General features: G+C 48.7%; 1 protein-coding gene across 4 annotated transcripts in view; it reads left to right on the top strand.

Annotated features, from left to right (window-relative positions):
• EDA (ectodysplasin A) overlaps positions 1–23,821 on the top strand; it is a 79,257-nt gene that overhangs the window by 10,658 nt on the left and 44,778 nt on the right. The window lies entirely within an intron of this gene.

Below are 23,821 nucleotides of genomic sequence, written 5' to 3'. Positions count from 1 at the left end.
TCAGTTACTTTTGCAGCATCGCTGCAGTTTTCCGGCCTCTGGTGGTAGAACAGGTAAATGGGGGGAAAAAGGGGTTTTCCATGCCAAGGCTCACATGCCAGAGCTTCCAAGGCACTTCAGCAGGAAAATGTTTCTGATGCGGCAGTGGTGGGCTTTAAGGTGCAGGGTCCTGCTGGGCTGGATGTGCAGAATCACCCCAGGGACATTAAATCCGGCTCCTACGATAACTGCTAGGAAAAAATTGAGACACTTCAAACTTTTTTAAAGTGAGGGGCTGGTGTCCTGGGGCATTCCTGGGCAGGGTGAACCATCTGCTTGAAGAGAACATCCCGGAGGCTTGGCGTCCTGGGGCTCGCTGCTGAGCAGCCCTTAGCGCAGGCTTTCCCAGACGTGGTTAGAAGCAGGTTCGGAGACTTAAATTAACTCTCTGTGAGAGCTCTTGGCTGCTTAGTCCCCAGCACCATGTAGCCAGAAGCTGCGTATCTGCTGGTTGCTGCTTTAGGGGGTTTTTTTAAAATGTTTTTCTTTTTTGAAGGAGAAGTAAAACCCAGTCGGCTTGCTGCATGAGACCGAGTAACCCCAAATCACTTTGTTCTGGTGCTGCTTCTGTTGGTGTTGCAGTATTCTTCTGGGGAAAACTTGTATCGCCTGAGCACTGTCCTGGGATCTCTTGGGGTTTTGGAAGGTTTGGTGTGGTTTTTTGTTTTGTTTTTGTTTATATCTTCTTTACTGTCAGTGTGGGAAATCCCAGGAATGCTGCTAACAAACAAGGTATTCAGGTAGCAAAGCTCATGGGAGGATGTTGAAAGAAAACACACGCAAACCTCTTTCCTTCTGCATGCTTCCCATCTGGGCTATACACGTTTTCACAAGTGAGTTTTCTCTCGTTTTTCTTAAGCAAAAGATTCGGTAAGCCGCAGCTGGACTTTGCAGCCGGTCTTTGCTTTTGCTGATGCGGTGATAGGATTCGAGCTCATTCTTCAGTAGCAGCGATGCTGAGGCCTTGTTCAAAGAAGAGGGGAATGTGTGCGGGAAAAGTCCTTTGACTAAAGCCTTTAGCTGAGCCTGTGGAGGCTCAGCACTAATCTTGCTCAGCTGCACTTGGCCTCTGTGTCAGGCGAGACAGATGGATGAGAAACACCAAACCTTTTTCTCGTAGGGTGGATTTTCCTTAGGAGACGTTGAGAGCCTCCGTGCTCAGTACTCGTACGACGTGTGCGTTTTTAATCCCTGGAGACCTCGGAGCTCCGTCCCGCGCATCGCCCGTGCGTGCTGGCGCGGTGCACGGGGGCTGTTTCTCGTTTCGCTCTCGGCACCGGCAGCAGGCGATGGGTGAGAGCCTCGTCCCACCGTGCCGTTGGGTGCCGGGAGCCGGACTGGTCCCCGCGGCTGCACCCTCCAACCTTGGCATCATCCCTGGCTGCGAAGGTCCCGGCCGGCGGCGAAGTCACGTAGCGGGGAGCAGCAGCCGGTGCACGGCTCTGGAGAGGAAAGCAGCACGCCCCTAATAAAAGCAGGATCCGACTTCAAACAAATGTGTACGGCACAGTTGTTGTTAGCACTCTTATGTGCGGCTGCGAGGCTTGGACAATTTATAGGCGCTGCATCGGGCGCCTTAGTCGGTTCCATATGTGCCGTCTTCGTGCGCTGCCTGGTATGAAATGGTAGGATGAGCTCTCGGAAGTCGAGGTCTTCAAGTGTTAAATACAAAGCGCTGCTCCTGCAGGCTCAGCTCCGCCGATCCAGGCGTCTGGCGCACATTTCTAACAACAGGCTGGATTTGCCAAAGAAAATTACGCTGGATACAGCAAAATAGCTGTCAACTCTTTCCTCCCTAGTCTGCCAGTCTGCTTTTCTCTTGCTTTTCAGAATAACCAGGCTGTCTGGAAGCGATAGGGAAGTTAGGGTGTCTCGGTGCCTAGCGATGCTCCCCCTTGCCCAGCAAAGCCCCATCCCCTTCCCTCCGTCTCGCAGCCCCCCCCGAGCCAGCAGCCCCCCAGCAGCCCCCACGCGAGGGCCGCTGGGTCCCTCTGCAAACCCATTGCGGAGGCGAGGGCTGAGAATAACTGGAGTTCCTCTTCTCTGGTAGCCAAATAGGGGAGCAAAGTATTCAAGGCGGGGGGGATTTTGGCTGAAATATTAACTAGCTCATTTGCATTTAATGAAGACTTTTGGGCTTCTGAGCCCAGTTGCATGCGGGTGGCTGCAGTTGGGCTCAGAAGAAAAACTCTAGAGAACCCCGGGCTGGTGTCCCCCCACCTTGTGGACCATGAGCTCCTCTGCTGTTGGTTCCTCCTGGCTCAAAACCATCTCTTCTTCCCACGTCTGAAGATGCTGGAAAACCAATTTTTAAATGATAATTCTGATAACGATAGTCGATGGGGGCAGTTAAACTTTTGGTCAGGTCCCAGTGAAGGTCCTGTGTGGCTTCAAGCTGCTTGTCTGGATCAGGTACTCAAGCAGTTAAATATTCCTGCTGCTGGTGTACAAAAGCAATGCCAGGTATCTTCCCGGGGATCCAAGTTTGCTATCTGAAATCTGGCAAATAGCAAAAATTTTTATGTCATGAACAGAAATCACACCCCAAGGCTATGGCTGACAGGGAAGGTCTCACTGACATATTTACCTAGCTATTTTGTTATCATTAAGTACGCTTTCTGAGAAAGACCAAACCTTGAGAACAATAGCAACAAAAAACCACTGTAGGTTTTGTGAGCAGATGCAGCTTCAAGATAACAAATTATTTTTGCTCTTTGTTTGACTACTTGGCATCTAGTGGTTAATTAGTGAGGCCAAGTATAGTTAGATAGTTCGTAAAACAAAGTTTTAGAAGCACTGGAATTGAAAGGTTTTGCACTGTGCTTTCTAACTTCGGTCCGTGAGGCTGTTAGAGGCAGGCAGTGCAGCAGTTTAGAAACAACTAAAAGTAAATATTTGTTTTGGACAGTACAAGACTGAGTTTGGAAAGGGTGGGAGGGCGGAGGGGAATAGCTTGTGCAGCCCCTCCTGCGGGGATGTGTGCTGAGGGGGCTGTAGAAATGGCACCCGAAAAGCCGGCTTTCCACCAGCCCCGCCTGGGCTTCGGCTTTGCCTTGGGCTGGGACTGGAATCGGTCTTAAATGTTGCTGGGAGGAGGTGGGCTGCCGCACGTTCGTCTGCCGCCCCGTCTGTCCTGGTCCTTTCGCTTGTTTGGAGAATGAAGCAAAACTGCATTTGTAAGAAAAAGGGGCAGTCTGCCGTGAAAAATCAATAATAATAGTTCAGGCTGTAAAGCGGTGACTTTAGTTCTGATCCAGCTGGTTCCCTTTCTTTCAGTTTTAATTTGCACGATACAGAGCGGCCCTGACGTTGAAGTTGGTCCAAACGATGTCGAGGATGCTCTGTTAACGTCGGCATGTATAATACCGAGTCATAAAACGTTGTCTGTAAGCATGGACTTAGAGGGTTATTGTACAAAGAAGGGCATAAGAAACACGACACTCAAATTGTGATTCCTGGCAGAAATGCTTTGCAATGGGGAAATTTCAGTTTAGTTAGGGTTGCTTACATGCCTTTCTTCTAGCTGAAGGGCAAATGACACTGTTAGCATTAAATGTTAGAAAATGACATCTTAGCATGAAATATGCCTTACGTCTCCAAAACTGAGTTGGAGTTATTGCTGTTCCAGAAATTCTTCCCTGGTCTTTATTTTGGGTCTTGCCCCAAAATGGACCCAAATTAAATGTTCATGCTAGTAAAAAGCTTGGTAGTGAAGGAAAAACACAGATTAATTGTGCTTCGGGGAAAGGTCTGACAAAGAGCAAGCGAATACATGGGGTGAGCTGGACAGCCCCGTGGTTCATTTCGTTGGTTCGCCTGTGGGCTCTCGTGTCGGTACGTGTCAGGCTGATGGGTGCCTGCGATGTAACAACAGTAACAAAACCCAGGGCAATTTCGTGGTGGTTTTTTTTCTGGCTTTTAGTTTTTTTAAGGCCAGTACTCTGGGTTTGAATATCTTGGACTTTTGTGGGGAAATTTTATGGTGGTTACCAGCGGTTTAGAGATTGAAGAGATTGTCCGTGTTGTAAGCAATGCCCTGTTGGTCCTCTTAGGTTGGTTGGTATAGCTGGGCTTGGTGTACTAATGGCTTTCATGCCTTAAGACGAGTGATTTAGGAAGAGCTCATGTAGGAAGCTGTAGCGATGTTGGTTGACTGAAAGCTGGTGAAGATGTGTTTGACAGCTGGAGTTGCAGGAAGGATGAAGTGTCTTGCATAGTGCTCAATTTTAGCTTTAGGTACAATGAATTGCGCCGCTCGTTTGAGATATAATGAATCGGTGGTTGGTTTGGGCTCTTCGTCTACAAAAGGTTTTTTCTGACATGATCTGCCAGGGTTGTTGTCTACAGGGAAGAGAGAGGTGTCAACCTGTTTCGGAAGTGCCAATTGCTATGTCTGCAGAAGATCGGCAGAGTTGGGCTTGGTTGGTAAGGAGGCTTCAGTGACATGTTGGACATTACTGCATCTTCCAGCATCTTGTTGAAGAAAGTCAAGCAGTGATGGATTGAGTATTGGGTGGGAATGATGGCGGCGTTGCAGGTTGGGTCATCAGCTCCACATCCAAGGCTGGAGAAAGGTCCAGCAGTGTCATCGGGGGCAGGGGGGTCACACTCCGTGGATTAGGAGCCCCTAATTCTGAGGGGGGGCTACAGTAGCCCGTGCTGAGCCTTGATGCAAACTATGGTTTTGAGACCCCTAAGCTGGTGGCTCTTATCCCTTTGAGTGAACCTCTGAGCAAAACAAACACTTCAAAGAGGAAAGGAAGACCAGTTGGCTTCTTGTGGACATTGCCCACTTTTTGAAGCCTTGCCTACTTTTGTGGGTACAGTTCTCTTTTTATCACCAATATGGTGTTACCTGCTGCTCTTCTGACCAGCCTGGATCTGTTTTGCAGCAAGAAACTAGTATTTCAAAAGTTTTCAAACTTTGGCACACTTCAAAACTATTTTTGTTCAGTTGGAGGCAGCGGAGCATGTAATCTGGCGGGGTGGATGTTTTTTCCAGGCAGCTCTATACATTTTCAGTTGATTATATCAGTGAAGTATGTTGACAGCTCTGTGTACCATTCGGCATTCAGGGCTCGTGTCTGGACTGCGCGGGCTGTGTCACGCTGTTGATTCCCTACACAAAATAGCTTTCAGGCCTGTAAAGCTGTCACTCAATCGGTAATGGCTACGCCGAGCGGCGGCTGGGGAGAAACGTCTCCTGCTTTAATTGTTGGATAAAAGCAAGTGAGTGCATGTGCAAATTGTATGTCTGTGGCAGAATTTCCCTTTTGCTATTCTTCTCCTGTTGCCTGTGTTCTCCGAGACCCCGATGAAATATAATAAGTTGGTATTTACCACAGTCAGCTTTTGGTTCACCCTCAGGCTGCATCCACCCCCTGAAAAATCAGACTTTTCCTGTTAGTGCAGCAGGGCTTTGCAGAAATTTTTCCTTTTTTTGGCAGAAAATCCAAACCAATTTTGCTCTGGACCAAAGGACCTGTACCTGAGATGAGGTGCAGCCTCAGGCGATGCCATGCTGGGTCCGACCGTGTCCCAGTGCCACCGAAGGAGAGCAGGCAGCCGAGGTTTGCAGGACCTTCACTTGAGCTTTTGGAGCACTTGTCTGTGTTTGCAAATAGCTGCAAGAGGAATGAAACTTTTTGTTTGCATATTTATTTAGGGAGAGGTTGGGTCATGGGTCTTGGAGCACAGAGGCAAGCCTTGGTTTGATCTCACGCCTCTCAAGTATTACTTTGATAATAGCAAGCCTCAGATAGTCTTAAAAAATTGATTTAGGTTAAAATCTGATTAAGTTTTAAATTTTCATGCTACCCAGTTGGAAACATGTCACTATGTATGTTTTCCACTTTGAAGATCCCTTTGGTGAATAAAAATATTTTGCTTTTTCCTGGTCTGATGCTAAGAATGAAGAAGATTATTCTCAGGTTTCTGCTATCATTGCACAATGCCAACGTTTTCAGATTGAGAGGACTTGGGTTATTTCTTACAGGAACCTAGTTTTCTTTTTCCCCCCCGTGATACCTCGATAACGTAACTGTTTGCACATAAATTAAGCAAAATTCTTTGGCCGACTCTTGTGCACACCTGTGCACTCACATGTTCTGCCAATAAATCGCTGCAGTTAAATATTGCTTCTAAAATATTTGCTGACGAATGATTTTGGAAATCTAAAAATTATTCTTCTAAGACTTGGACTTCTTGTATGGTCATTTGTGAATTAAGGCTACACGAAAATAGGTTACTGTTTACATAAATGAACTATTATTAAAAGTAGCCCGTTGGGTCATTTGGAGCAGCAGCCGAGTCCCGTTTCTTCAATTCAAGGGTAAATTTGGCAGTGCCATGGTGTCCTCAGCACCCTGCCTCCCTTCTGCTTCTGCCAGGGTGGAGTCCCTCCTTCTGGAGCTTCAGCCATCAGGAGGGACAATTTGTTCCTTGACGGTGGGTTAAAACCACCCTGATGTTGGTGAGCACCTTCTCCTGAAGACTCCCCCAAAGACACTTCCCACCATCGTGCCTTACCCCGGGCCAGGGCGCTGGGTGCTCGGTGCGGGTGTCATCCTGGGTGCTCGTTTTCAGGTGACCTATTCCCCTATAGCATGGCCGGTGCAGGAGAAGACCTGCTAGCAGGTCTTCTCTCAGCCAGTCGTTGCTGGCATCATGACTTTCTCAAGGACCCACTAGCAGACCTGCAGGCAAGGTGTTAACCAACAGGTCTGGAGGGAAAAATATAATTAAGGCAAGTGGGGAGAACCTCAACCAAGTTTGGAGTGCTCAGTGAAGGAGCTTGGGGTGATGCGCTGGAGATGGGGGGCTGGTGTGATGGAGCTGGGACCGGCGAGTCTGGGGAGAGCTGCAAAGAGAATTGGCCAGTTATGAAACAATTTGGCTTTTGGTAAATGTGCTTCTTTCCATTCACAGCTAGGATGTCTCTTGGATGTCGAAGAATGAGTGCTTCTATCGCTTTCTAATTTTGTGCCATCTTTTGTTACTTTGTGCGTTCGTGTAACCCAAATGGGTGAGTTTTTCCTGTAATTATTTGAGGGTCTTGACTGTAGTGATACCTGATAGCAAAGAATTCCCTAGATTCAACTTTTAAAATAAATAAAATCCCAAGATAATTAATCTTATGGTTAATGATTATCAGGATGGGCTTTTGGTGAAAGGCTGAGTGCATTGGATTTTCCTGTCATTCCTTGCTTTTATTTCAAGCTATTTCAGAACTGGCGATTGTCTGGGCTGGCCATAGAGGTTTGAGAATGCCAATTATCGTCCTAGTTACGAGGAGTTACCGTAAGGGTGATTTCTGGCTGGTAAGGTGACCGTACATCTGCTGTTCTTAATATTAACCCATAAAGTTCCTTGGTGAGCTGGGTATGCAAGAAAGCTGCTTGTCATTATGTTAATGAAATATTGCAGCACCAAGCTTTTCTTTCAAGTCTCAGGGTCACAGCCCTGCACCTTGGAATAAAAAGCGGGGTGGGGGGTGTTTATGGCTCCGTATCCATCACCTCCAGACCGAGAGGTCTCCCGTATGCCGTTGTCTCACCCGCTCTGGTGTGATAAAGCGATTGAAAAACGCCAGGCTTGAGGGACTCTGAATATGTGTAGGACTTTTTTTTTTTTTTTTTTTTTTAATTGAAGTTCTCTGTTTGTAATCGATGGCTAAGGTTAGCCGAGGTAATGGGAGGAAGATGCTGAGGATAATGCAGCGAGCCCCTGTGTGCTGCAGAGGTAGGATTTACAGTAGGAGAATGCCCTCCGAAGAGCGTGTGTTTGTGCCCACAGCCATTAAGCTTAATAATCTTGCTGTCTGTATCAACTTACAAATGAAAGCTTGCAGTAATTTGGAGCAGCATTTGAATTGTGAGTGGTAGTGATGATGCTGAGCTTGTCTTTTAATGCTGAGTTTAGAGTCTTTGAGGTTTGGATTAAAAAAAACTTCAATGAAACCACAAAAAAGACATTGGAAGCATAACTGAACAGGTGGAACAAATTTGTTAAATCTGTTATTGGGAAAACAGCAACTTGCTTTTAAGAAATAAATCAATCTGCAGCTCAGTGTTTCATAATGAGGAGTGGGATAGGAAAATCTAAAAATATCTACAAATGAGAGCTAATGCTCTGAAGGAACAGATCCAAACTAGAATATAATATTGCCCATTGTGGTGACAATAAGTATTTTAAAGTTCATTGAGATCCTTGCTGTGATGCAGATGGGACTTTAAGAGCCAGCATATTTCACTTGGCTGAGTCCAGTTTTTATTTGCATAATAACTTATTATATGTATTGCCAGTAGCTCTAAGAGCCCCTGGTCAGGATTGGGAAACCACGATGAGTTCATACTCCTCTGCCTGGTGAGACAATATATTCGGCGAAGAACTGGGAGGGAGGCATCTCTAGCAACTAATGCAAGTGATTATGTGCTTGAAATGGCAGGAAAAAACCCAGCTTTTAACCCCTGCTTTGGGATGGGGCTGACCTTTGTGTAGCTCGGCTCTTCTCACCGAGTGCCGTTTCAAGGGTCCTTGTCCTTTGGCCATGGCCCCAGCCCGTAGCATGAGCTCTAGCAGCTTATTTTAATAAAGTAAAGGAGTTTATCCAGGTGGAAAACGTGTCCGTCAGCACCTGGGTTGTCAGGAGAACAGGTATTGCTGCTGTGGTCTGCCTTCTGCTCCTTTTCTTGATTTCCCCTTTGCTGTTTGGGCAGCAGAGCCAACCCTGCTTCCATTTTTCTTGGAAAGCTATTCCGTAGCCTCGTCCCTCTCAGCAGGGTCTTCCTAGCGTTATTCCCGAGTTTTCCTTGCTCGGCCGAGCCCAAGAGCTCGGTCACACCCAGCTAGGCAAGTCTTGGGCATCGCCATCGGCTTTCGTGATCCGTCGTATCTTTCTTCGCTCTTTGATATTTGCCGAGGGCTCTGCGCAGGGGGGGTTTCTCGCGAGCGCCGTTTCGGAGTAGCTGCTCCGAAATAACTGAATCCACATGGACAGCTGTTGCTCGGAGGGGAGTAGGTAAGTGCATCCATAAAGCTTCGTTTTTTTGCCGGAGGGAGCGCGGCGCGGCCGGTGCAGCTGGTGCACGGCCACGGCCCTTCGGCAGAGCCCTGAGCGCTGGGGAGCTTGTCTTACGGCACTTAAAATGGGGGGGGAAACCCCAAACCTTCTCCAACTTCCAGATTGCGGTCGGTGGGGAGAATCGGGGAGTTGTAAACGAGCCCGGCCGTTTCACACAGTGACGATCGCTCAGGGATGGAGACCCTTGGACGCGCCGCGAGCTGACTTGGGGGTACGGCAGCATCCCGGCTTTCGCGGCGTGGCTTCTCAGTTTGGGGCTTGGAGAAGGTTTAGCTGAAAGTAATTTTGGGGTAACCGGGGCAGGCGGCGGCAGTGGCAGTGGAGCATCTGGGTGGCAAATGCCACTGTCATCTCCTGCAGCAGGTGGAGATGCGCGGGGGTGTTGGAGCGTGGGGCCGTCGCTGCCCGCACGCTGGCTGCGCTCCACGTCAAGCGTTTGGCCGGGTGCGCTGGTCCAGGCTGCCCAGAGGGGTGGTCGATGCCCCATCCCTGGAAACGTTCAAGGTCAGGCTGGACGGGGCTCTGAGCAACCTGATCGGGTTAAACGCGTCCGTGCTGATTGCGGGGGGGGTGGACTAGATGACCTTGAAAGGTCCCTTCCAACCCAAACCATTCCGCGATGCTACAAAAACCGGCCAGGGCCACCATTTTGCTTTGCGAGAGGTGCTGAGGGCTGTTGCCGAGCCCGCGAGCGCCGGGGATGCTTTTGCACGGCTGGGATTCCCTAAGCGTATTGCAACACGGCTTTCTGCCCCAAACCTCAGCCTCATCGCAAGCTTAAAGGACTCTTTTTCTCAACTAGCCGGGCTTTGGAAAGCCAGCTCGTAACCGTCATCAACCTGATTATTAATGCGCCGGGCTCTGGAAGGATCCGTGGTTTTTGGAGACTCCGCCTGTCGCTTTAATGAAGAGCGGGGCTCTGCTTTCGGGGCTCGTGTGGCAATTGTGCTGACTCCTCCTTATGCTGCTGGAAGCCCTGCTCGCCTTCTGTTTCCGTGGTTTTGCGAGCGCTTTTATGTGATGCTCGGGCCATGAGAGAGCATCTCCGCTCCAGCCATGAGGAGCCGCACAATGGTGACGGGCTGTGCCTGGCAGCCCGGGGCGGGGGCTTGGGGGGGACACACACATTGGGGGGGACCCGCTGGCCGGGAGCCACCGCCGGTAGCGGGCGAGGGGCAGGGAGCTGGCACCTGTGGGTGCTGATGGAGGTGCGGAGGCTTTGGGGAGGTACCGGGGAGTTTCTCCGGCCACGCCGTCAGCAATTTTTCGAGGCCGAGGGGTTTCGTGGAGGCTTTGTGTTCCCGCTTTGAAGCTCGGGTCTGAAAGTGTTGTAATGAGATTTTATTATGTATTCTGGCAAGGTCTTGTTATTTTGTGTGTGGATTTATTGTATAATGAATTGAGTGATTTTGAAATGTTTTGTGCAACGATTTTTTGGAAAGGACATTGTATTTTGTTTATGGGATGTGTGAGTTTTTATGAAACTTTATTTAGCTTTTAGCAAGAATAATCTTTATTCAACAAATAGTGCAAATAAATCTTTAATTGAACAAATATGTGCCAACTTTCAAACACAGTAACAAACAATGACATGAAACAAGGAAACTTTGGAACAATATACAACTTTAAACATAGTATTCAAAAAAAAAAAAAAAAACCAAAAAACCGAAACCAACCCAAAAAACCCTAACAAAGCAGAATTTGGGCCGTATAGCAGGGCAGCAGCGAAGTGCACATATATGTGGGACCTGCCAAGCCGGAGGGAGCGGAGGAGGGAGGTTGGTGCCCATCAGCTTTCCGGGGGTACCCGGTGGGTTGGGGGGCGGTGGGTACCCCCCCCAAACTGGGGTTCGGAGGGAGCTGCCCCTGCCAGCTCACGCCGGGCTGCCAGACGTGACTGGGCTGCGTGAGCGCTCGTAGCTGTGGGGCGATGTGGAAACATGGTCTCCAGCAAAGCCGGCTGTCTCCGCAGCCGCTCCAGGAAACATTTCATATATGTCCCTGTCCTTTCTCAGCCGCCTTCCCGGGGGGGCAGCCGATGCTCCCCTCCAACCACCACCACCATCTCCCTTCGCGGGGGCATCTCCAGCCCCCTGGCATCTCCGAGGAGGGGTGGCAGGGTGCACCACGGGGTCGAGGGCTGCCTCGGCAAGGCTTTGCATCTTCCAGCCCGGCGTTATTTTGGGGCTCTTTGCAGGCAGCCGAGCGCCTTCGGTCTCTGTGCGTTGCTGCATCTCATGTTCACGAGGCGTGCAGTAGCTGCAAGCTTGCTCAGCCTGGGAGATGATGTTAGCGTCCCCTTACCCCTCTCTATTTCATCTTTTGATGCCCGTGCTGCCGCCGAAGTTCATCTTTCCCTCTTATCTGAGCTTGCTGCCGGGAAGGGACGAGGCAGCAGCACGGGGAGGGAAGGCAGGCAGGCACGTTCCCATCCCCAGGCTTTGCTCCAGCCTGGGTTGGAAACGGAGCTTTCCATCCCCATCGCCACTCGGGCTGCGTCGCGAGAGGCAGCGAGAGCCCTTCCCGGGATGCCCGGTGCAGTTGCTGAGATAGTTGTATTGTGAGTGATGATAAAATGGTCCGGATCGTGTACGTGTGCGTCTTTTCCATAAGTGTGCACTGTGCTTTGGTGGCAGCGGTCCTCGCCTCTGCCTGTCGCGATGCGTCCTTGCTGCTGAGATCTCCATCCCTTGTCCGCAAAACTACCATGACCCAAGTTTTGGTGCCGTTGGCTTCTTTGTAAGTAAAAAAGATGCCTAGGTGTTGAAACGCGGGCAGCGAGCGGGATGCTGCCATCAGGATCCCATTTCTGCCCCAGGTGGTGGCAGGACCATCCCGGTCCTGGGGGCAGGTTTCCGAAAGCTCTGCTCCTTTCGGCGTCTTGCTGAGCTCTGCAGCTGCCGACCCATCACCTGCAAAACCCGGGGCTGCTCTGGCCCTGCTTCAGCCCGCTGCTGCCGGCAGCGATGGCTGGGGAAGGGGCTGCAGCCCCCTCCTGCCTTTCTGGACTCTGCGGTGCCGAAGACGGAGCCAGGATGGCACGCGGTGCTGCCGGACCGGGGCTTGCACGGCAGCTGCGTGAAAGTTTGCACCAACTTGGCTGGAAATTACTGTAAAACTCTCATATCCGCCCTGAAAGGGCTTTAAATGAGTGTAGGAAGCCAAAGGGAAGTAGTTTGTGATGCCTAGAAATAGGCAGGCTCATAGTATTTTGTGTGCAGTTTTCTAGAGCTTTATTAAGCCACATCCTCCAGTTTTGCTGAATTTTACTCCTCCGTGAAATCTCCTTTTACTTCTTTAAATATCTTTATCAGGAGTCATTTTATCATTTGCAAATGATTCTGGATGTCCCAGAGTTTTGCATCAACTCTGTAGAAAGAGATTACAGTATTAAATTTCTCATCTGTAAAACATACACTAGTTTCAAAAAAAAACCAAAAAACCCAAACCCTTCTTTTGCAACTTGCAAAGTGACTTTTATTCCTCTTTTTACCTTCAGGGCTGTCTCGGCATTTGTTTCACTTCACTTTTTTGAATGTTAGCCTTTAGGGAAGAAGGGCAGAGTCACCTTGCTGTTTATATTAATCTGATTCTGCTGGATTTCTTTCCTTTTTCCAAAACCTTAGCTGGGTGATGCTTTTCTTTTTACAGGCCAATAATTATCCTAGAGTGTGGAAGGGGTTTATTAATGAAGATACTCATATCTCTATATGGCTGCTGCTTTCCCTGGGGTTTGTCAGATTCCTATATTGAAGGCAAAATAACTCAGCTCTTTATGGCAGGAGGAGACCAAACTCTGCTTTTAAGTGGCTTCCCTACACTTTCTAACCTCAGAAATATCAGGAATACGACGCCTGATATTGCGTATTTTTGTGGGCAGTCTGGTGTAGTGAATCCATTGTTATGGGGAGGAGCATTTTCAGCCCTTCATTGGCCTTTTCAGCCCCTAGAAATTTTAACAAAGGAGCTTTTCTTCTAATAGTGAGCAATGGAATTGGGTGTTAATGAAAACAAATTAATTCTGAATGGAAAATTCCTTCTTGTCTGTGTTGTGCCATTCTCTTTTTATAGCGTAAACCTACCAGATCTCTCTCGAGCTGCCCATACTTTTCCAGGAAGAATAAATGAGGCTTATGTTTCCAGAACTGGGAGCTAGAGGCATCTCGCCTCTCCACACACCCTTGGGTTGAACCAGCCTGACCTTCTTCAGACCTTTTGTGTGGCCTCAAAAGGGCATGACGCTCTTCTGTAGACCTGGCTTTTAAATATTGCTTTTTCTTTGGTTTTGGCCTCGTGTTCTTTTTCTCCCCAGGTCTCAGCTCCTCCTTCTTTCTTGCAGGTTGTGATTATTTTATATACCTAGAGAATCCGGTCAAGGCTCTTTGATTTTAGCTACAAATACAGGCTTTGCTTTCTGTTTTGAGTCTTCTTTTGGATGTGGGTGGACTTCCTTGCAAGAGCTCTGCAGAGCAGGAGGAGATGGGGACATTTTCACCCTGGTTCATAAATGGAAGATATCGGTGCGGAGGAGTCTCGTTGCCCGGAGGCTTGTGGCTGAGCCAATGTTTTTCAGACCAGATCTCCTGAAACGCAGCCCGGCGTGCTGAGAAACCGTGCCACCACCTCCAGCCAGACCCATGCAACTTTCCTAAAGCTCTTGTTAGCTGTTCTCGCGTTTAAAACAGGAACAAAAGGCCAAGTGTGGAGAAAAACACCTGCCTCTGTGTTTTATTTTGAAATCCATATTAACTTATGAGATCAATGGGTTGATGTCACTTGCACCATGCAGAAGGAATCAAGGAAAGCCATTGATGTGCCAGATGTGTGGTTGTAAAATCTGCCTTCTTCGTGGCTGTGTGAGAGCAGAGCGGTTGGTGGTGGTTTGCCCAGGATTTCTCATCTTCGGTGAGGAAAGCAGGTAGGGAGATGGCGACTGAAAAGACGGCGAGCGGTGGTCTCCTCGCTGCAGTAAATCCTTCTTTCAGCCAACGCTTGACCCGCAGCAGGCAGGAAAACAGAGGTCAGGCAGCAGCATTTGCTAGCAAAGCATTGGCATTTCAGCAAAAGGTGGTACTTTAATATTGATTATCGGATTGCTCTCTGAACATCTTTTTCCTTAGGTAGGATGCAACTTGAATCCATAGGAGGACCAGCGATGGTATTAAGGATAGACTTCCTTGATTCATGATTATTATTTTTTTTTAACTAGTTAATTTCCCATTTAGTGAGGAAGGTATAATTCCCCTTAGGACCAAACTCTAAGCATCACAGCTATTTGTCCATGCTGAGCTGGTGCTCCAAACACAGAGCCTTTGTACCTCCGTCCAGCAGAAAGTGATCTTGCTGTCCAGCCTGTTGGGAGCCATCAGTAAGGAGAAGATCCACGTCCACATCTTCTGGATGAACCACCCCGAGGGCTGTGCGGAGGAAAGGGATGTTCCTCGGGCTGAGGCTGCATCACCCCTGGTCCCGTGAGAGGTGCTGAGAGGACCAGGGGACCGACTGCATCTGGTGTTGGGACTGGAGTCCTTCCGAAGGGCAGGAGAAAGAGGAGCATCAGCAGGATCTCGGTGCTGGTGCTTGGTCAGCCCTGGGCGGCTTGGAGTTGGGTGCAGGTTAAGGATGGTGAGGTCCAGAGAACAGGACTGGTGTCCTGCTGACCAGCAAGGTGCTTGTGTTCATATTGCTGTCTCGTTTCTTGCGTGCGAGAAGGTTTTCCTCTCGCTCGCTGCCTATACTTCAGCGCGTGCCTTTTCAGGTCTCCTCGTGTCTCCATCCCGGTGCAGAGCTGCAGCAGCTCCTCTGCAGGTTGAGGGCTCGGATCTGCCTCTTGGGACGTGGTGGCCCTGGGTGGGAGGACATTCACGTGTCCCTGTGGGCTGTGTGGGTGTCTGAGTGTCACGGCACAGGGCTGCCGAACGGTTTTCCCTTGGATAGACCAGGATCCTGTACAAGCCTTGGCTGGCAGCAGCGCTGCTGCATTTCATATCAGCAAATCACCTGCTCCTTGTTGGAAGTGGTAAGTCTTTTCTGGCTTCGTGTCAACAGTATATCAGGCATGTAAGTGTGTTGGCAGGCAACCTTCGTCTTTCTCGGGCTTTTGGATCACACGGGGAGGATCAACCAGATGTCCTCAAAATCCTGCATATCCTGTAGCTATCGCGCAGCCAGCCTGCAGTCCAGCAGGGAAAACTTCGCTGCTCGGCTCCGTGTCCAAATCTCTCCCAGGTCTTGTAAAGACAGAACCGTTTTGGATCTCTGCCCCCACCCTGTGCCTGGGTCCCTCAGCCAGGGAACGCACGTGCCCCTGCCCGGGCTTTGCGGGCTGGCACCGGGCACTCGGTGGGGTTTTGGCAAAGCCCTTCTCTCCTGGCAGTCGCCGGCCAGGAGCTGGAATTCAGAGCTGTCACACACAGCCTTGCACCTCTCTCCATCCCTCCTGCCTCTCCTCGGTCGGGGTTTCTCCCTTGGGCTGCAGGCTGAGAGCAGGTTAAGGTGAGACCTTATTGCATCCACGTGGAAGAGCAGAAAGGTGCTGAGCTTGTCCTGCAACATGCTGCAAGGAATGAACTGATGTGACTCTTCAGCTGGTTTTCCCTACAGACCTAAGAAAGGGGATCGGGGCCGCATGGCTGGGAGCACGTCAGTTACTCAAATAAAGAAATTATCTGCACCAAGCTTGGCATGTAAACGGTCGTGGCTAAGAAGAAATAGTGAGTAGTGCTTCATGGTACCTGTCTACGTAGCTTAGTTGGAGTCCTAAGTCCAGACGTTGGGGTTTTCGGTTTCTGTGTCTTTGGTTTCAGACCGTCCGCTTGCTCCAGGATCTTCCTTTGGAAAGAATGTGACGTTCTGCGTCAGCGCTTGCAGCTTGTAGTTGCCGCAAAGATCCTCATCCTGGTTTTAGGATGAAGATTTTGATCTTAACCTGTGAGTCAGAGCACGCACTTCAACAGCATCTTAATGAGCTTATGGTTCAAAGCTATTTATTATCTGCTATAACAGGCTTTTTATTACGCTGGAAGACTAATTTGCATTGCTTGTTGTAATTAACACTGTAAAATGTTTAAACAAAAGTACAGATAGAAATTAAATTTACAGGCATTGAATTCAATAGCATTAAAATAAACCTTTGATTTGTTTTTCTCCTTTGGCAAGAAAGTGATTAGCTCAAATTAAATTTACGGAAAGCTCTCGACTTGGAACAAGTGATTTAATGAAAAAAAGACATCCTAAACTGCCAGAGCAGCTTGAGGAAGAGCCCAGCTTTCACTTGCAGAAGGCTGTCGAAGTGAAACTTAACCATTTTGGGTGCGAGAGGTGCATGCCCTGAAAACCTGCATCAGCCACTGCCAGCAGGACTCGTGCGGGCAGGGTGATGGCTTTGCTTTTCGGAGCCATCGCTTCCATTCATCCGTGCTCTAGCAACTATTTTAGAGGCATTTAGGGGTTTGTATGGAGTGGGACAGAGATGCTTATTCCCTGTTAAGATCTGCTTGCGATGGCAAGCGCTCCGTCACGTTTACGACCGCCCGCCGCGGTCGCTGGATGCCAGCCCCATGTCGTGCCTTTCCTCTGAGCCTCGGGGTCCCGCGGGGGTGGCATCGAGGGGGGCAGATCAAACGGAGCCGGCACGGAGCACCACGTCCTGCGGCACATCGTCCGAGAGCAGCACGTCGTCTGGGGTCACGTCTCATCTCAGCTGAACGTGGGAGTATTTTGCTCCGGTGCCTCAGGTTAACCATTGTATCCGGCTAAATGGAAAAGGGTTGTGGGTTGTTTTGGGGATTATGGTTCTTTTTTTTTTGCCTGCCACTTCTCCCTCTCCACCGCTGCCCGTCCTCGGGCAGGACGGCGGGCATCTTCCTCCTGCCCTGCCGAAGTGTCAGGTATGGGCAGGCTGTTCCGTGGAGACATGAAACGTGGTTTGGAAAATCAGCCTTTTCAATTGCAACTGATCCCGGAGCAAAGGGGATGGGAATGGTACCGCGTCCCCTCTGCTCCCAGGGTGCTGGGGATGCGGTGGTGCAGGGACCCCCACGAACGCATGCCTGCGATCGGTAGATCTCCTCCTGCTTCAGAGCACTGAAGGTGATTCTGGAAAAGTCTGTTTTGCCCCAGAAGAGGCTTCGACGTGTTCATCCTCAAATGAAGTCATCAAACCCAGACCATTTCTGCTTTGATTTATGGAGCAAGCTTTGACAAAAAAACTATATTGTGAGAAAATGGTCTCTTGGTAAGGTTGGGATTCTCTTCTATTGTTTTGAATTTTTTTATTTTGTGGCTGTGATTTGCATAGTTAGAACTAATTTGTAGCGTCTGGGACCAAGGCTCTGAGTTGTCCATGTGTTGGGATTGAGCTGCTGCAGAGATTAATGGGTGAGTATGTGTTCCCTGGGGTCAGGGCTGCCATGATTTATGGCTTATAGACCTCTCGGGGACTGCTTGGGTTGGTCCGGCAGAAAGTTATGGTAGTCAAAACAATAAAAAAGGTAGGGTGTAGCAGGTCTCTGTCTCTCCTCAGGTCTTCTGTGATGCTGAGTTGCTCAGGAAGGTTGGGGTTTGCAGCCACAGGGAAATGCTCTGCAAACCTGAGGGTATTTGTTCAAAACCTATTTAGTGGGTATTGCTGTAGAGAATGTTCAGCAACAGGTTTGGGTTTGAAGAAACTATAAGTAGTTAAAAATGAGGTCTGTCCCAAAGGTTTGCAGGATGAAAATTTGGGTACTGATGAAGCGGATTGGAAGTTTCAGGTCTTTGCCTGCTCCTGGGCAGTTTGATAGCCTTAAAATGGCATTTCCTCCTGAAATCCCATCTGTATCGGGGTGAAAACCACCGGCAAGGACCTCTCTGTATAGAGGACATGAAAAACTGAGAGGAACTGAACTAAAAGCAAGTAGACGACCACAGAAAGATGTTGGATCCTTTTTGATGAGCTGGTGGCCTCCGAGGCAAGGGGGCAGGGGTGGTCTCAGCAGCTCTAGTGACGGTTTGGTTCACTTAACACTGTTAATTTCTGCTTTTTTAATGGCCGCCGTTTTCTTTTTGCCTTTGATTCGGTGCCGCTTTTAATCCTGACGTTAATCTGGTGATGAAACGTGCTGGGAGCCCTCCTGCGGTCTCTCCCCCAGCGCTGCGAGGGGAGGACGCTGCCTTTGCCTGACTGGGACTGGGGCTGGAGCTGGCTTCGAAGGGACACTAACTTTTTTTATTTTGCACAAATATCCTACATCCCTGAAGGCGTGAGATGGCAGCAACAAGGCAAACACCAGCCGCGGGGGAAAAGGAGCAGTTCCAGGTTGGTTTTTTTTTGTATAGGTAACAGGCAGTGTTAGAAAAAAGTAAGTTTATGTGGTCAAAGTGCAAAGAATTGGCAGAATCCTCATCAAGTAGTGAATGTGGCTAACGCAGCTGTACGGCACTGCGTGTATCTGAGCTACAGTAACTGCCATTACCAAGGCAGAATGGATGCAAATCCGCTTTTAAATACATACGACTAATTAGTGCTAGACACTAATCTACCAGATCTACACGCAGTGCTGCTGCATCCCCTCTGCTCAGCTGCAGCTCTGCTACCTTTAACGCCCGCTTGCGATAACGGCAGATGTGTTCCAGTTGTGCAGGGTGCCGAGGCATCACGTTTGGAGGAACTTTGCTGCTTTTGTCCCCAAACCAAGGCTCCCACCCTGGGTCGGGGGCTGCGGTTTTCATTTTGGGGGAGCTCTCTTCTCGGTCGCTCCTTCATGCATGGTGGTGGGATGGGGTTGCTTCCTTTTTTTGGCTCCAGGAGCTGGCAGAGGAGCCTCGTTCGCTGCTCCTGCCTGCCCTGCCTGCCCTGCCTGCGGGCAGCAGCAGTCGAGCAGTGAAGGCACCAGCCGTGGGCCCTGGCTAGCGTGCACCAATGCCTCAAGGAACGGTGATGGAAATCATATTTTCACGGGCAGGTCATGCACTAACTAGGTATTTTTTTAATTTTTTTTTTGTTTTAAGATTCTGTGACTCCGCAGCAGGTAGTTTTCCTTGTTGGTTTGTTCTCTCTTTTTAAGTATTTTTATTTTTAGATCAAGCTTACATTGTTCCTCCATCCAATGGTTGCTTCTCACTATTTGCAAAATAAATCTTTAAAAGTTCAAGTATCAGTGCGTTATCTGTGTTAATCTGGAAAGATTGTCAGCTGATATGGAATCTCTTTCAAACCCTGCCAGAGTTTTCAGTAACCTTTCTTCTTTTTTTTTTTTCCAAGGCTCTTTGCTTATGTAGGCACTGTGTTTATGTGCTGTTCTTTCTCCAGATTATATTGTAAAGTCTCTTAGGCAACATATGACTTCAAGCTGGCGAAAGGCATTTCAAACCCATGTGCATATTTTCATTACAACTGTTTGAAACGATTCTTGAAATTGCATCACTCCCTCGTCTCCGCTGAAAAATGAGCGATAAGCCTGTAAATCTGCCGATGGGTGGGTGTTAGTTAAAATAGTTTGAATGCAATATGTAATTCCTTCTCACCCCCAAAACTGCTGTACTGGGTCCTGCAAATAGAGGCTGTGATAGCAAGGCACTGCAGCAGAGGAGCAGGCTCCTGCGCCCTAACTGAGGATGCTGATTCCTCAACAGAACTGTCCTGTGCTTACATTTGCATGAGCTTATTTTTTTTTCCTCCTAATACTAATTTGTTGAATTTTTATTTTTATGTCCATTATAATAAAATATCTCCCTGCCTCCCCATTGTATCTGTGTCCCCCAGTCACCCAATACACTTGAGATGAGCATTGTCCCTCTACCAGAAGAAAGACAAAGGTGACCTCAAGCTATATATAAAAGCTCATGTTTTGTGTATTGAGTATTTTTTTTTTTTGCTTGATTTACAGGGAGAAAGCCAGCCCTTCAGACATGGGGTAATGGAGCTTCTGAGCGTTTGCTCTACAGAAAATAAGAATTAATTTTGCACAAGTTCTTTGACTTAGGATAAACTGGAAGGAAGGAGCATCTTGCTGGCTGTGACAGCGTCTGCTAACAGAGCACTTTCCTCTCTTAAGAGGGATTTGTCATGCCCAAACTACCAATTGTGAAGCAGGAATAAGGCTTTTCCCTCTTACTTTGTTTTTTTTTGCTTTTTAGTGTAATGGGCCACGCAGGGCCCTGTTCTGGGGTTTGCAGTTTAAGTCTCTAAAGTTGTGAAATTAGTTAAGACATGGGATTTAATGCCTAGAGTTTGATAATTGTGTTTTTAAAACTTAAAATTGGAGGCTTCTGGTAACATGACAAGCTGGTGGTATGCATCAGAGGCACAGGACTTTAATTTGAGATTTGTTTTTGCTGACAGTTTTTTTTTTAAGAGCAAATTCTCTCTATGTTTAGTATGAGGCACTTTGGCTTTCTCTTAGAAATGACAAGTTAGGAACAACGTTGTTAGAGTTCGGGGCAGCGGTTGGGGTTAGGTTTTTGGGGGGTTTTTTTTTGGTTCAGGCAATGGAGACCGAGTTTTCAGCTGAGGAGTCCTGGGCACCCTCACAGCTGATATGCCCCACGCCGAATACGATCCGAGATATTCGCAGCATCCGCTGAAGTCTGTGCTCCGCAGCCTGTCGAGAGCAGCTCGTGCCTCGGTGCGTGCCTGGGCAGGCGGCAGGAGTGAAATGGGGAGCAGGGCGGCTATTAAGGCTATTATCCCAACGTATTATTTATACCCCAGTCTTACCTACGAATGGTAGTCCTCAAATCTGATTGCTCTTCTGTTAGAGGGTTTTGCAGGCGGTGTGCTGGCCCCGTGCTGGGATGGGTCCGTGGGAAAGCGGAGCTTTGGAGGGGAGCAGGGACCATCCATCCTCAGCCCGTAGGCTGGGAGCTGCCCCTGCACGGGCTGCAGGCGAGGTGATGTGACCGTGGAGGTCTTCTCCGCAGCACTCCTGTGGGACATCCATCTCGTGCTCTTGGCTTCTAGCGCTTGTGACCAGGGGTTTTGCTGCTACGCGGTTCTTTTCCCTGAGTCAGAGGTTCGCTGATGTGGTTATGGCGAGAGGAGTTGACTGCCCTGACCGTGTCGATGGAAAGACTCCAGTACCACCTAATGATGCATCTCAAAATCTGCCTGCCAGTAAATAACTGCTCTTAAAAGATACAGTCTGACACTGGTGTCAAGAAGGGATGCTGGGACACGGATGAACCTTTAACTGCAGCACAGCTGAGACCCTGTGAGATGTGCTGGAGGCTGACTCGGAGATGCTAAACTGGAAAAAAGTGGAAGAGCAGCTTCCACTGTCGCCTGCTCACACATTCCCCTGCCCTAAGTTGCTCGGTGCCCTGCATACAGCAAGCAGTGATTGCTTGCTTTTTCACTTGCAGTGAAGCTCTTTTGAGAGGGTCTTAACGAGAACCTCGGCATCTCCTGGCTCACTGGGTAGCACGAGAGCAACGACTGTTTGTTATGGTGCTTTAAAGTGTTGCTAACTTTTATGGGGTATTCTGCTTAATGCATGTGTAAGGGAATTATCTTGATAAATACACAGTACAAGTACTGCTCCTGGCTAGAAGGATGATAGCAGCTAATCCACAGAAACATGCGCAGCCCAACTTTTTGTTGCTTTCCATTTTGCATAATTCTGCAGGACAGGGTATGTCAACACTCCGGTGTCTGACAAAGAGCCACTTAAGGGGTGTGGGTGAGACGATAAAGCAGGACTGAAGGGGTAGGTGTTGGGACATGCTGCTGGATATCGTGTCTGCACAGAAACAGCTGTTTTATAAATCCCTCCTCTCTTTTGTTAATGGAGAACTGACAGCATCCCAGAAGAAAGCAAGTTCAGGAGGTGCCAGGTGCATGTTCAGTCAAAGTGTAATTGGTTTCTTAGCGGAGTTAGCTGACTTTCTGGGGGGGTTACGTTTTGTGCTTCTGGGGTGCTGTACTTATTTCATCCTTTTCAGATGTTCTTTCTCCTTTTCTCTTTTTTCCTCGACTCTAAAAGTTGAAAGAGCGCTTGGGTTTCTTCTCCTTTTGAATGTTGACCTTGCTGCATAAAGTTGTCTGACTTTCTGCTCTCCCTGCCGAGTGATATATGTGAGCATCTGGTAACGAGGGGGGAGGCTGATCATCAGTTTTTCTGAATTTCTGTAACTAAGATCACGCATGTACTTCAGGATCTCTTCCCAGTGTTGCAGTACTGGTGAAGCGTTCCCACTTTGGACCCAGCCCTGCGTGCAGAGCCATAAGCAAAGCAAAGTGGTAAGTGTGGCCTTTTGGGGGGGTCTAGCATATTCTGGTATTGCTAAGTGTGTCTGAATTAGTCTGATGTATGCAGCTGTCATCTGAGTTCACCTCTGATCTGAAGCAATACGGTCTCCTTCTGCCTTCCTGGGCACGTCCTGGGTGTTTTGGCAGGCTGCTGTATGTCATCAGTATTGGTCATGACATCAGTATTAGCGTTCGGATGTTTTTAGTTAGATCTGTTTAGTTAAAGCCCCCGTCTTAACTCCTCGGTGGGTTTGTTCTTCCATAGGACGCTTGTAGGTTACTCCTCCTGAGAGGTGGGATTCAAATCCAATGGGCAATCGGTTGTTGACCTACTGAGTGTCAACAAAGCTCAGCCAGCTGAGTTCCTGGTAAGAAGCAGGGTTACGCTTTAAAAAGGTTAACCTCAGTCTAGCTAAATATTTACCTTGCCTCGTGCGGCTTCTGCACGTTTGGCAGATGGATTTCGGTGATCCTGGGGAGGAAGCTGAGGGTGAGGGACCAGGCAGCACCCTCAGCCTCATCAATAAGACAGCAGTTTTAATTCTTTTAATTAAAAAATTCAGCCACTGAGCTGTGGGTGAAGGTGCTGGTGGGGGAGCGACCCTCTTGAGGGGCACGAATCCCGTGGACTGCTGCTACCAAAATACCATCATCTAAATGATGGTGTAATTCCAAAATAATCCATTTCATAAGGCGGTATTATTGGTAGTTTCTATTCTTTGCTACTTTGTTTATGGGGTTTTTCTTTTTTTTTTTTAAGGGCAATAAGATCTAGCACAAGAGGCTGGTTCCTCATGCTGGCTGTGTTCACCCTGCTTTCCATCTCAACCTCGCGCTTCTTCAGTCTGCTAATAAAACCCCAAATTGTTCTCTCTCTGTGTGTAAAAAGCTAAAGAGGGCCAGAACTGAGTCTGAATGTGATCCAGACCAAGCATCTCCACCTCCTTTTGGCTGTCGGGCATCAGATCTCTGGGGTAATAATAAAGCCACCAAAAGTGTTTCTCACCTTGGGATCTTAAGATCCTTGTGACAATATTTCCAGCATCCTTCTCTCCATGTAAGATCCTGGATTTTACTGGTGGGCTTTTTCAGGGTAAGCGGGTAAGGCGTATAAATCGAAATTTGACTGCGTGACGTAGTTTCTGGCTGCAGTGAATTCGCTCCCTGTGGGCGTGGGGACATATCCCATGTGTTGTTTTCCAGTGCAAATGATTGTTTGAAACATCCATCTGCTTTATCTGCTGTTGTGTTTACAGTTGCGCTTTGTAGTTCCCCGCAGCATCTTGTCTCCTCTGCTTTTTGTTTATTTAAGGTTATGGTAAAATATCCCTTTCATTTGGGGGTGTGTGGGAGCCTTTCCCAGTTTGGCTGATCCCGGGGGTCAAGGGAATAAAACATCGTGACACCAAGATCGTCCCGAGAGCTCCGGCGTGACCCAGGCTGTGGTGGTTCCAGCTGGTCGCTGATGCTGT

The sequence above is a fragment of the Haliaeetus albicilla genome, chromosome 23, assembly GCF_947461875.1.
Source record: "Haliaeetus albicilla chromosome 23, bHalAlb1.1, whole genome shotgun sequence".
Lineage (NCBI taxonomy): Eukaryota > Metazoa > Chordata > Aves > Accipitriformes > Accipitridae > Haliaeetus > Haliaeetus albicilla.
The sequence above is the reverse complement of the archived record's forward strand: the minus strand, read 5'-3'. Positions and strand labels throughout refer to the sequence as shown.